This window comes from Erinaceus europaeus, chromosome 2, assembly GCF_950295315.1.
Source record: "Erinaceus europaeus chromosome 2, mEriEur2.1, whole genome shotgun sequence".
NCBI lineage: Eukaryota > Metazoa > Chordata > Mammalia > Eulipotyphla > Erinaceidae > Erinaceus > Erinaceus europaeus.
The window spans coordinates 131,120,414-131,135,124 of record NC_080163.1 but is presented as its reverse complement, the minus strand read 5'-3'; the positions used below and the strand labels follow the sequence as shown (position 1 = coordinate 131,135,124).

The 14,711-nt window shown below is 36.2% G+C and overlaps 1 protein-coding gene across 1 annotated transcript in view; it reads left to right on the top strand.

Moving 5' to 3' along the window:
• Positions 1 to 14,711, top strand: part of CNTNAP4 (contactin associated protein family member 4) — a 340,865-nt gene that overhangs the window by 97,662 nt on the left and 228,492 nt on the right. The window lies entirely within an intron of this gene.

Sequence of the window (14,711 nt, the reverse complement as noted above, 5' to 3'; positions counted from 1 at the left end):
AATGCCTGCCAAGAGTGTTGAATTCCTTGTGCAGGCATGGAGCTCCAGTCCTGGTGAAAGAGAGAGAGAGGGGAGAGAGAGAGAGAGAGAGGGAGGGAGGGAGGGAGAGAGAGAGAGAGAGAGAGAGAGAGAGGAATGGAGAGAGAAATGGAGAGAGAGAGAAATAGAGAGAGAGAAATGGAGAAAGAGAGAGGGAGAGGGAGAGGGTGAAAGAGGGAGAGGGAGAGGGATGGAGAGGGAGAGAGAGAGAGAGGGAGAGGGGGAGGGGGAAGGGGAGAGGGGAAGAGGGGGAGGGAGAGGGAGAGAGAGAGAGAGAGAGAGAGAATCAGGCTTGATTTTAAGACTTTAATTCGTGTGACTTGAAGAGTGAAATTAAGTGACCATCTGGTTTTAACAGGAGGTAAGACATACATTTTTAGAATGTTGACTTTGAGATATGGATAGTGAGTCTATGAATAGATATATAGGAAGTATTCAGAATTAGGGATACATATTTCAAGGGTAAGTCAGACATGAAAATAAGAGTAATATAGCACCACCTCAAACCCAAATAACAACCCTCAGCATGAGAAATTTAGTCTACTTAGAATGTGATGTAAACTGGGAGAGAAGGGTTATGTTCATTTGTAAGCAAAAATTGAGAAAGGGAATTCTGTGAAGGTTGCTGGAAAATGCTGATCAGGGAAAAAAAGTTGCTGTGGCCTATAGAGTAAAGAAGGAAGAGGTACTCCAAGTGACAAAATTTTGGCCAAGACTACTTCTTCTATTTTTTTTTATTCTGAATATGAATCTATTTTATTTTGCAAACCCCTCCCCCATGAAGCTTCTGATATGGAAACAGTCCTGATGATTTTTATTCTTAGCTCTTTTTTTTTGACACTTTTTTTTATCATTGATTTAATAATGATTGACAAGATTGTAGGATAAGAGGGATAAAATTCCACACAATTCTTACCACCAGTGTGCTGCATCCCATCCCTTCTGTTGGAAGGCTCCCTGTTCTTTATCCCTCTGGGAGTATGGACCCAGGATCATTATAGGGTGCAAAAGGTGGGAGGTCTGTTTTTTGTAATTGCTTCTCAGCTGGACATGGGCGTTGGCAGGTTTATCCATATTCCCAGCCTGTGTCTATCTTTTCCTCCTAGGGTGAGGCTCTGGGGAGGTGGCATTCCAGGACACATTGGTGAGGTTATCTGCCCAGTGATGTCAGGATGTTGTCATGGTAGCAACTGTAACTTGGTGGCTGAAAGGCATTAAGATATAAAGCAAAACAAATTGTTTAATAATCAGGTAAAAATATAGCAGATGAGATTTGGGGTCTCCATTTTGGAAAAAGCTAGGAAGGCTACTTTAGGTATATTCCAAGGGACCCATGATTTTACTAATTTTTGACTGAGCCTAACAGCTAACATTCAGGTGGGCTAGGAGTATTTTCTGGGAAGATGGTGTCAAGAGTTGAAGATAAGACTAGAAAGATGGATCAGAGTAAAGAGTAGTTCCCAAATATGGGAAAAGTATACTCTGGTTTCTCTTCAGAGATAAATCCTTCATCTTTTACTAAATATGGGAAAAGTATATAAATACCATTAACTGTAAACCCCATCAATCTGACCTTGGGCCCACGTGTATTCATATTTAACACAGGATCCTGTGTAGTCTCTGCATCCCTGTCAGTCTGAGCTCAAAAATTCCATAGTTATAGCTAGGAAAATTCTAGGCGACCCTCATTTCAGGACCCTTCTTCCTCAAGAGGCAGAATGTGTTGACTCAGCCTCATAATAGCACAGAAGAAGTAAAAGGCTTTTGTGTGTGTGTTTTGAAAACATCATTCCTCAAACACCATCTAAATAATAAGTTTATTATGGAAACTCTACTTATAGAACATCTGAGAGTTACCCTTAAATATAATGTTCATTACTTTGTGTTTCCTCTCCCATTTTTATAGAAAAAGCATAAAATGCTAGGAATTTGAATTTAGGTTTACATATATTAATAATTCTGAAAAAATTATAGACTCAATGCTATTTTGTTGTTTTTTGCTTATTTATTTTTTTCCAACGGGGTTATTGCTGGGGCTTGGTGTGGTAGGTTGAACCAATCCATTGCTCCTGGTGGCCATTTGTTCCCTTTTTATTTCTATTTTATTTTATAGGACAGAGAGAAATTGAGAGAATAGGGTTACACACACACACACACACACACACACACACACACACACACACAATACACACACAGAGAGAATGGCCTGCGAACTGGCTTCACTGCTTGTGAAGCATCTGGTGGAGAGCTGGAGCTTGAACCCAGATTCTTGTGCATGTTAATGTGTGCGCTCAACCAGGTACATCACCAGCCAGTCCATGGACTTCAATGTAGGGTACATAACACAACACAATTTTCTTCTACAACAATATGATTATGCATCTGTTAAAAGAATATTTGGTGAAAATATGAAGTTCTTGATGTTTATGTTTGACTGTTGAGCTTGACTGACCTGGAAATAATGCATTTGTACTTCCTAAGATTATGAATTCTAATTTTTAAAACCAATTTACTTAGGTATAATCTATATACAAAAAGCTTCACATAGTGTACACAATTCAATTAGCTGGAGATAAAATATATACCTGTGAATATAGCCCCATAATTGAGGTCATGAGCTAATTTACTATCTTTAAAAGTTTCTTTGTACTTAGTGTGTCTAGTGTTTTTCTTTTGTGAATAAAAAAAAAAATTGAAACAAAATTCTGAGCTTGGAATTTAAAGTTCCAAATTACAACAAATTCATTTAAAATAATTTTCATAAAAATACAGTAAAACATTAAGTACACATAATGATCCATGCTAGTACTGTCTTTCTATTTTACTTATCAAAACTGCCTGATTTTACAATTATTGTAGCTGTCACCACATGCTAAGATTCTTTTGCTAGGATGCTATTTCTCATTTACCACATTCTCCTGTGTGGTAAGAGAGTGTGTGGAGATGAACAAGGGTATGGGTGAAATTCATGGTATTGCCAGAAGCAGTTAAAAATTGGCTAATCAGAAGCATGGCCTATTTTTTTTTAATTCATCTTTTCATTTTCATATTAACTCTGATATCCACTGGAAGCACTTCTTTATTATCCCTCAAGGATAAATATATACTAGGAACCATGAATTAGGATAGGTGGCCTGATAGTTGTTTTGAAGACCTTACTGGCTTGAAAGTGAGGTTGTGATGTGAAACTTTCTTTCTTTTTCTTTCTTTCTTTCTTTCTTTCTTTCTTTCTTTCTTTCTTTCTTTCTTTCTTTCTTTCTTCCTTTTCTTTCTTCCTTCCTTTCTTTCTTCCTTTCTTTTCTTTTTCCCTTCCTTCCTTCTTCTTTCCTTCTTTCTTTCTTTTTTCCTTTCTTTCTCTCTTTTTGAAAAGGACAATTTAAAGCTTTTCATTATACATTGAAAATAGAGATAAGACAAGAGAAACAGCAAATTGAGGTATTCATTCTTTGTCTGCTTGTACTGTCCTGTGTTTCATATCTGACAGATTCTCAGAATGCTTGGTGATTTTTATCTTGATGAATCCAAGGAAGTATTTATTTGCTCTGTGTGATACAGAAAAATAAGTTGTGTTTAATTTTCAAAGATGTTTGTTTCTCAGTTTGTCATTGTATTAATATATGATGAAAAAAGTATGAGTTTATAACTGTAGGTTAAAACAAAATTATAAGATTAAAATGCTAAACTGGAAGAAAAATCATGCAGTATTGGCTTATTATATTCGTATGTATGCATACTCTGCTATTTAAGCATAAGGAACTATCCCAGAATCAAATATTTGGTTTGTTTAATATATTGAAGAAATCCTTTAAAACACATGTGGTAATTAAAGTTAATCCAGAGACATCTTGATGTATGTAATTCAGTGCGTGCCAAAAGTAATAATAATAAATCACACTTTGGATGTAAACTTCATGGTAATGTGGTTTATATCTATATTACAAATTATAACCCTGTGTGATTCTCTATTTGTACAAAGGCCTGGAATCAGATGGAGTTGACTAGAGTGCTTGGATGTTAGAGGAAGCAATTCATTTGTGTAGCAAAAAGGTCTGCAACTGAAAGCATTTTCAGAATTGAATGTGTGTAAAGGAGAATATTGTACCTTCAGACACTAAGTTCTATTTGCATCCCACTCTCCTATGCTACTGTAGAACATTATGTCTAGTAAAGGCAGTGGAAAATATCTATTGCTGTATCTAGGTCTCTTTCTCTCTACTCTCTCAATATTTATGTGTTGGTCTGCTTCTAAGACCCCTTCTGTTTTGATCATCACGTTAGGTTCGCTTGCATTGCTTAACGCTGTGGTCTATTTACATAATCATTGTTTTGTTTGAGACCTGCACTGGTTTAATCCCCACTGATTCACTCTCTTTTTCCACTCTGCCCCCTTTCCTAGTCACATCCTATTTTCCACCATTTAATCCCCACTGGTTCACGTGCTTTTTTCCTTCCCCCCACCCCCTATCCTACGTACTTCCTCTTCCTGACACTTCCGCCTCAAGAGATATAAAAGACAGGATTTTCTAATGAATAGAGATTAGACAGATTGCACTGCATTCCTGCTCATCAGTAAAGATTGAACTGCGTTCCCAGCTCAGCCATGAGTCCCTGGTCGTCTGTCTCCCACCCATGAAGCTAGCACAGCATTTGGCACCCGAACAGGGACTGGCATTTATGTATATTTTCTTATGTCTGTCTAATCTGTATTTAAAAAATCATTGTGATAACCAAAGAATGTTGAGTCATTCTGCTTAGAGTGTGAAAATGACTATATCAGTGCTACATATAGGATGAACTATATATATATGTGTATATATATATATATATATATATATATATATATATATATATATATAATTTTTACTTATAAAATGGAAACACTGACAAAACTATAGGTTAAGAGGGGTACACAGTTCCCACCACCACAAGAGCTCTGTATCCCTTCCCCTACCCCAGTAGTTTTCTTATTCTTTAACCCACTGGGAGTATGGACCAAGGGTCTTCATGGGGTGCAGAAGGTGGAAGGTTTGGCATCTGTAATTGCTTACCTGCTGAACATGGGTGTTGGCAAGTTGATCCATACTCCAAGCCTGTTTCTCTCTTTCCCTAGTGGGGGAGAGCTGTAGGAAAATAAGGCCCCAGGACACATTTGTGGGGTTGTCTGCCTTGGGAAGTCTGGTTGGCATCATGGTAGCATCTGGAACCTGGTGGCTGAAAAATGAATTAACATATAAAGCCAAACAAATTGTTGATTAATCATGAACCCAAAGGCTGGAGTATGGCAGATGAAGATGTGGACTCTATGTTTTGGAAATATCTAGTAGGTCTATTTTAGGTATATTCCAAAGGGCCCAAGGTGTATAAATATTGTTGACTATAAACCCCATCATATTCTGTGGTCATGAGTAGAAACATTCCAAGTTGCACTTATTTCAGTACCCATCTTCCTCAGGTAGTAGATAGAGTATGCTATCCCTTTGGAGGATGAAACATTCTTTACAATTGTTGGCCCACATTGAGGAAATTTTTTTGAATCAGACAGAGGTATTGATTTTTGCTGATCATCTATATTGTTATTCAAATAGCATTGCTCTTGACAATCAATCCACATATTATTCTATAAAAAATAATTATACAAAATGCACAATCAATAGATTTTTTGACACTGGGTATGCAAAATACTCTTATTTTTACTTTCTATTTTTCTTTGATAGGTCAGAGAGAAATAGAGAAAGGAGGAAAGAGAGAGGGAGAGAGAGAGAGAGAGAGAAGGAGAGAAAGAGAAAGATACCTGCAAACCTACTTCACTATTTGTGAAGAATCTCCCCCCCACACACCCCATCCCCTACTTCTCATGGATGGGGAGCATGAGCTTGAACTTGGGTCCTTGCATATGGTAATGTATGTGCTTAAATGGGTGCACCACTGCCAAGACCCACAAAATATTATCCTAAAGATACTTTGATACATTAATCTTTCATATCTAAAATATTTTTTGATTTGATTTTCAGTTTCAGACCTCTGAATCTGGTATTATGCTAATAATTTCCTTTGTATAAGTTGGTTATGATGCTGGTGTCTACTGTAAGATCCTTTGTCTAGTCCTTATGCTCTAGGTCAGTGAAATCTGTTGAGTGTGCTTTGATTGGTTTTTAACCATGAATTTGTAACATTAAAACAAAACTAAACAAAACAAAAAAAATCCTGTTTAGTTTCTAGTTACACCAGTTACCTCTTAGCATTGTTCTTTATCTTCTTCTCCTAGCCTCTGATTGTGAAATAGTTTCTGGGGAAGATGATTCATTAGACAGAAAAATGAAAAACACATTGTTCTAATTAAACAAAAACCCCACAATTATCATCCATCAAAGAAAAATTGTACTTGATTGAATTAAGCAGACAAGAAAAATGGTTCAAAACTAGAGCAGTAGGGGTCAAATCTATAGCAATAGAGGAGAGATGGAGAGAGTGAACTTAACTGTTAAAAAATGCTGAAAGCAAAAAGTTTTGAAGCCGTGGGCTGAGCTTCTGGAAAAGTACTGGAAAACATTAAGGGAGAAGATGGTCAATGTGATTAGACTATTTGTGTTTGCTAGTTGGTACTTATGGAAGTTAGGTTTCTACCCTCCCACAGAGATGGGGGAGCTAGGGGCACTATCTTTCTCTATTGATTGTACTTCAGAGGAGTGATTCAGGCCCTTGAGAAGATCTTCTTGAATCATAAAACTGGAAAGAAGTTTGCTGAAGATTTACATCTCTAGGGACAGAGAATAATTTAAAGTTGTAAATTTTCTTAATTAGATACTTTATAAAAAGATAGGTCAAGGGCCTGTAGTCAGGAAGAAACCTTTTAAAGGTTAGTTAACCTGAAGACAATGTTAAGAACATTTTGGTCACAAAAATTACAAATACCCTTTCCCATTGCTATGAAAAAGAAGTTCTCACAATGAAATAGCATATTAAAATAAATAGTTGAATTAAATAGAGTATATATATTTACTAATGAATTTAACAAATACACGGGCCTAGAGGTCAACATAACACACTGATTGGGAATAGACTATCTGTAATACTGAATGGTCAGAAAAACCATAATGCATATAAGAAAAAATTACATGATGACTTTTCTGACAACTATATACATACATATATGTTGATATATTTATATTTATACTAAAGCAATACATATATCTACCACTAATTAGACATATGATAATAAGCTAGCTAATATATTTTTGAATTTTAAAAGTTGGAAATATACCAAAAAATTCAATAAATTGTGATTAACGTTGAACTTTTAAAAAACTGTACCCTGGTAGTGCTGACTTCCCCCCATCGTTTTATGTAAATAATGTCTATTGGGTATAAGAGACTGACTTCAGTTTGTTGACCCAGAGGAATGATATGAGGACATTTGGCTCATGACAGCTTATCATCTCTGTCTGGCTGGGGAAGATAAAAAAAGAAGGTAGGGAAGCGAAAAATGGTTTTTCAACTTCTGGGATACTGTCAGTATGGTTCTTCTGATGCATGATGTCGTTTACTGAAATGACTTGCCTCACTGTAATAGATCTAAATCGAAACTCTTAGAAAAGCATCATAATGGGTTTAGAAAGCAAAACGTGGGCAAGTCCTGATTTTCATCTGAATTTCCAGATATCATGTCCTAACAGTAATTTTCCAAAAACTATTAATTTAAGGGAAATAAAACTTGTGATGAAAAAAAGTATAGAATTTGGTGGTTTTGTGATTTTATTCTAGCCTTTCATTGGAAAGTTGGGGGCCAGAAAATTTGAAAATTAAATACCAGTAAAAATGCTCTAAGAGAGAAAGGGTATAAATATTTACTTTTCAACCCTTTGAATTATTTAATATTTTAGAAATGTTTGATCTAGGAATATAAGCAGGAGGACTGAAAGTCAACCTGCCAATTTGCTGTGAGGGGAAATTGATCAACAGCAAAGAAGCAGAAGCTTAGAGAATTAGGCTAGGTATTATTAATTTAGGACCCTGCTGGAGAAAGTAAGAGGCATTCTTTTTCACTGTATCAAAAAAAAATCCCAAAACAAAGTAATACATATATCTTAAAAATATAATTTACAAGAGATTAAACTGTGTAACTTTGAGGCAGTTCGTGTCAGTGTGTGTGTGTGTACATGCCTATGTGGTTTTTGCACACATGCACATGGACCAGCCAATTACTTAAACTTTCTGTTTGAAAACTTCATTTTTAATTTAAAAAAAATAGTGGAGGGGGTCGTGAATATGGACAGAATCTCTATCAAAGAAGAGCTCCAAAGGGCCAAAAGACATTAAAAGAAATGTTCAAATTCCTTGATTACAAGAGTGAGCAATGCAAATAAAGACAACAAAGAGACACCACTTTATTTTATTTTATTTTTTTTCTTTTTTTTCTTTTTTAGTAGATGCACTTCTATATTTATTTATTTATTTATTTTATTTTATTTTTTTTTAATTTTTTATTTAAGAAAGGATTAGTGAACAAAAGCATAAGGTAGGAGGGGTACAACTCCACACAATTCCCAACACCCAATCCCCATAACCCACCCCCTCCCCTGATAGCTTTATACTTGTTGAGAATATCAAACATTAGAAAGGGCATTAATAATTGTTGGTGAGGCTGTGGAATGAAAGCAACATTCCTGCACTGCGAGTGGGGGATAGGTTATGGAAAACTGTCTGGAGATTTCTCAGAATTATAGAAATAAAGCTTTCCTATGACCTGACAATTCATTTCCTAAGGACATATCCCAAGGAAGAAAATGCATCCAATCCAAAGACATTTATGTACACCAATGTTCATTGCAACACAATTTGTAATAGCTCAAACCCAGATGCCCAACAACACATGAGTGACTAAGAAACCAGTGGTATATATACACAATGTAATATACTCTGTGGTTAAAAAAAGTGAAGTCATGTCCTTGACCTCATCTTGGATGAAACTTAAAGAAATCACTTTAAGTGAGATAAGTGTAAATGAGGATGGATACCAGATGATCTTTCTCATAGTTGGAATTTGGGAAACAAGGACAGAATGGGAAAACACAAAGTGAAACGGACTGGGTTTGGTGTATTTCACCAAGCAGAAGGCTTTAGGGATGGAGGGTAAAGCAAGGGGGTGAAGGAGCATTGGTAACCTGGTACATGGTAGTGGAAATTGGCTTAAGTTGGGGGTGAGAATGTTTTGCAGATAGCTATCATAGGAAGATGAGAAACTGCAATTTTAATGAAGTTAGTTACTATTTTTAGAAATGTAGATGCCCTCATCTTAGCTATGATTTTATTTCAACTGTGCTCACTTGTGCTTTGTGTCATTGAAAATAAGAATTTTTTTACTCTTTAAACCTTGAAAAAAAATATGACTCCCTTTCCTATAATTACAATTCTTAGAAAGTTAACTTCTATAAAGCATCCCCTTCATGGATGACCATGAAGAATGGTAGTCATCTCATTCTTAATATTAATAGATTTGACTATTTTCTCCTGAATATATTTTAAGGTTTCAATCAAGAGTATATACTCTTCAGTTTTTCTTTGTACCTTCCAAATGTCTAACGATTAAGAGACAGAATATATGGATCTTAAATGTAATCCACTCAGCTAGTTATCTATACTTAAGTGAGTAGGGGGGTAGGATGTGTTTTTTAAAATGAGAACTTCATATAGATTAAAATCATTTTTAAAAGAAGTACTTTGCCATCTAAAATAATTAGCATATTCTTGTAAATTTACATAGCTTCTGTAGATCTTTTTTAAGTTTTATTGAAGAGATGTTAAGACATTTTGCTACACTTGATACTTTTACTAATTGAGTTTTATACACAAGAACCGAAGTTTGAGGCCCCAGTCCTCACCTTCAGGGGGAAAGCTTCACTAGTGCTGAAGCTGTGCTGCAGGTCTCTCTATCTTCCCCTTCCCTCTTAATTTCTGTATCTATTCTAAATAAAGGTAATAGAAAAAATAAAAATAATTGAGTTTTATGTTCTACATAAATTTTCTTTTTTTATACATATATATATTTTTTAATAATTTATTTCTTTATTGGGGAATTAATGTCTTACATTCAACAGTAAATACAATAGTTTGTACATGCATAACATTCCCCAGATTCCCATTTAACAATACAACCCAATTTTCTATTAGAGTACTTGTATACAGTAGACACTAGATACTTTTAGTTTACATTTATTTCTTTACAACTAATACCAACACACATTGATGAAATAAATTAGATAGGAATCTGATATTTATAAGTATTAGTCAACAAATACATGATACTTTTTTTTTTGCTTACCTCCAGGGTTATCACTGGGGCTTGGTGCCTGCACTATATGAATCCACTGCTCCAGGAGGCCATTTTTCCCATTTTGGTTGTCCTTGTTGTTTGTGCCCTTATTGTTGTTATTGCTGTTGTTGTTGTTGGATAGGACAGAGAGAAATCGAGAGAGGAGGGGAAGACAGAGGGAGAGAGAGAGACACCTGCAGACCTGCATTGCCAATTGTGAAGTAAACCCCCTGCAGGCAGGAAACCAGGGAACACAAACCAGGATGCTTCTGCCCATCCTTGCACTTTGTGCCATTTGCAAACCCGCTATGCTACTGCCTGGCCTCAACATGATATTTTCTTTTCTGGTCATTGTGTAACTAAATTTTTTTTCCCTTCAACTTTCCTGTAATCTGAACTCTTTGATGTCAGTGGTAATCATAATCGTTCCCCAACGTAAAATGTTAACAACTACTGAATATGTGCATCCACATTGTGCATTAATCAATAGGCACTTACTATACTTTTTGCATTTATTCTGCCAGCAGTAATACAATACTTAATTTGAAAATCTCACTTGTGATGAGATTTTCTTTAAATATTTAAAGGTGAATTTTTCAGACTTTGATAAGAATCGTCAAGAAGTATTTGAAACTATTTGTGACACTTTACCTTACTGAGTCTCAGTAAGGAGACTAAGGCAGGCAAAAAGGAGAATGGTGGGGTGGGGGGTAGATCGCTGCACAACAGGTTAAGCACACATAGTATGAAACACAGAAGGAGAATGGAAGTAGAGAAGGAAGATGGTCTTGTGGGGGAGAAAATTATTTGAGGGGACAAGACTCTTGGTTATCTTTTGTGAGTTGGTTGTCTAGAACCAGGGAATAAATGGAGTTGTAAAAAGATGTTCACTGTAATCTTGAATGTATTGGCATATTGAAAGCATCATTTAGGACCAGTAACTGATTTAGTTAATAAATAATTTCAAAAGTAACTATTTTGTGCGATTTAAAGATTATAGTTTTATAGAGTTAACCATCATTTCTCCATTTAAAAAAGTAAAAATAACAACAGTATTTCTATAGTAATATATGTGGGTTGTTGGTGGGGACTTGTATGTGGTTTATTCTTATAAGCTGCATTTACATTTCATTTCATGTCACCATCCTCATCCTGACACTACCAGAATGTATATATACTGTCTAACTTCTATGTACTGTCTAACTTCTATATACCTATGTATTTGCATTTTTCATATGACTATTCAGCATTTGTTTTAAAATTAGAGCGAACATAGAACTTCACCACATTCTTAAACCATCTACATTTATATAAGTGAACAGCTCAAAACCCAGTGTTACTGCTGGCAGCCATTTTTTTCACTTTTATTTATTTGACAAGACAGAGAGAAATAGAGCAGGGAAAAGGAAAAGAGAAAAGGAAAAGAGAGATATCTGGGGCATTGCCTTATAATTTGTAAAGCTTTTCCCCTGGAGGTGGGGATGAGGGGTTTGAACCCAGGTCCTGGAGCATGGTAGCATGTACACTTTGCCCAGTACACTACAGCCCAAACCCACAGTAAGAGTTTTTTGGATTCTTTGCAGCCTACTTATCCTGGTATATCTGAATTTCCATTTCTTTTTGGTGTACTCAGTTAACATTATGGCTTAATTTGCATATCAATGGCACTTTTCCACCACAGGTAAAGACATCGCATGTTCAAGGTCAATTAAGTATGAATGTTCAAGTGGGTTAGTGTAGCCATAATAGTGAGTGATACTGTGAAGAGGGAGAAGTCAGTGAAAGGTAACTTCTTTCTCCTGATGGGAATTGATGATCCAATTTTAACTCTCTAGGATCACACTGACTCTTTTTTTCCTTACTGTGACTCTCTCATGCTCAATTTCCCCCCCATAATGTTCACTCATTAAATAGTGGTCTTTACAGAACTGTCAGAATGCCAGAGAAATATTATGAAAACTCATATTAAAAAGATAGAACCTCATTACACTGACTTTAGACTGTTCAAATTAGCTAGAAAGTGTAAAAGGAAAAAATAATCAGTTTTTTTCTCAGTGAGATAAGCTGATGAATTTAAAATCTCAAGTATAAAAAATGAACTGAGCTATGATGGCTGGCGAGTACCACTTACTCTTTTTCAATATTTCCATTGTTAAAATGCAAGATTTAATTGAAAAATTTAGAGGCATAATTTACAAATCATGATATATTCATTTATTAAATGATTATGAGTCAAGCAAGATTTAATCTAGGAAGTAGGAAGGATCAGCAAGGGGTGGGAGGGTTTTTTTTTTTTGTCTGTTTTATTTTTCCAGTTCCAGTATCACTTTATTGAGGAAATGTTGATTTACAGGATTTTTATTGACAGAAGTATACATTTACATGTTTACTCAAGATAGGTATCAGTACATATTACCCTCAGCCAAACCATCATCTTATTTTACCATAAGAACTTAGGTCCCCAACCTCCCCTTAGTCACCTGCTCTTGAATTGGAATATTTTTATAGTCAGATAGAAGGTGGCACAAGGTCATTAGCAAAGCAAAAGAAAGTAAGTGTATGATCCTTATCAAGAAAATAACCTCACTAGAGCTGACCAGAAAAGTTCAGATCGCTTGATTGATTTAAAATTTCATCTTTGGGAAGGGCTAAAACTACAGTTAAGTTAAACATCAGATTTTTTAAAAACACTGTAGCAAATGAAGAAAGTATACAAAGATATGTAATCATAATAAGAGGACCAAGGATTAACAGTAGACTCCAGAGAGCTCAATTTCCAAATCTATATATTGCATTATTATTAATGTTGTTCACACTGTGTTTTTAATGTGCTTTTCAGTGTCTGTTTCACCTGTAAGACTCAGGTAAACATTTGGCAAGAACTCTCCCTTGACCATCTTTATATTCTCACACTTAATGCAATACTTCTAGCTGTTGTAAATTAGGCACATGTAGACCACAACGATACCTAGAAAGCCACACACACACACACACACACACACACACACACACACACACACACACACACTCATACACAAAATGAAAACTAGGAAAAGGACTATTTCTTAGAAACTATTTCTAGTTTCTCTAGAGTATGAAAGCATCCCTTTAATTCCAGATCTGGGGAAAATGATTGAAGGCAAGATCGTTACACAATCATACATACGAACATAAATATTGCAATTTCAAGTATTGACATAGAGTTCTACATTCTACTGGTTGAACCAAGCACTTAAAAACATTAAAGCCACAGGAGCCTGTGTAACCTCTGCATCCCTTTAGGTCTGAGCTCACATTCCACCATCACAACGAGGAACATTCTAGGCTGCACTCATTTCAGGACCCATCTTCCTCAAGTGGCAGAGTATGTTGACCCAGCCTCCCTTCAGAGAGTGAGGCAGTTCCTATCACTGTTGTTCTACACGGAGTTCAAGGTCTTGTAGAGGCCCACCAGAGGGTTTATGATGTTGTTCCTGATGGAGATGATTGGTCCAGGACTTTTTCAGATATAAAGAATGAGAAAGCCAGGAGGTGCTGCACATGGCTTAGGACATACTTTATGTGGCATAGGGATCCACCTTCAAGCCTCCAATCCCCACTGCAGTGGGAAAGCTTCACGAGTGGTGAAGCAGTGATGTAGTTCTCCCTCTCCCTCTCCCTCTCCCTCTCTCTCTCTCTCTTTCTCTTCACTTTCCTTCTCAAATTCATTCTGTGCTATCAAATGAAAGAAAGGAAAAAAAGAAAAATGGATAAAAAGGCCATAGGGATTCATTCTATAAGCACTGGGCTTCAGTAATAACTCTGGCTGCAATTAGAGAGAGAGAGAGAAAGAGAGAGAGAGGGAGAGAGAGAGAGAGAGAGAGAGAGAGAGAGAGAGTAGAGAGACAAACAGGGATAGAAAGTCACCGTGTCATCTTAGTTTCTTCCAGGGCTTGGTTTGAACCTGGGCATTCAATCTAGCTGATCTAGCTTGTCAACCCTAATACTGAATGAAAGACATATCACATGAACAATTTGCTATAAGTGCACTTAGCAAAATAATCTCCAGATAACTTCAGTCAACATTTATCATTTTTCATCATGACATTTTTTTTCTTACTGTAAGATATAGTCTCTAAGTAACCTGCCTAGAATGTTCCCACCCGTGACCGTGGACTCCCGGCTCAGGCTGACAGGAACTCGGGGGTTGCACAGGCTCCTATGCTGGGTATGAATATATATATATATATGGGCCCTGGATCAGATTGATGTGGTGTACAATTAATTGTATTAGTGTATTTTCTTCAAGTTTGGGGGCTTCTCTCTGGCCTGGTGTAGCTTTCTGGCCCTAATTCTCAGCTCTGACACCACCTTGCCAGATAGT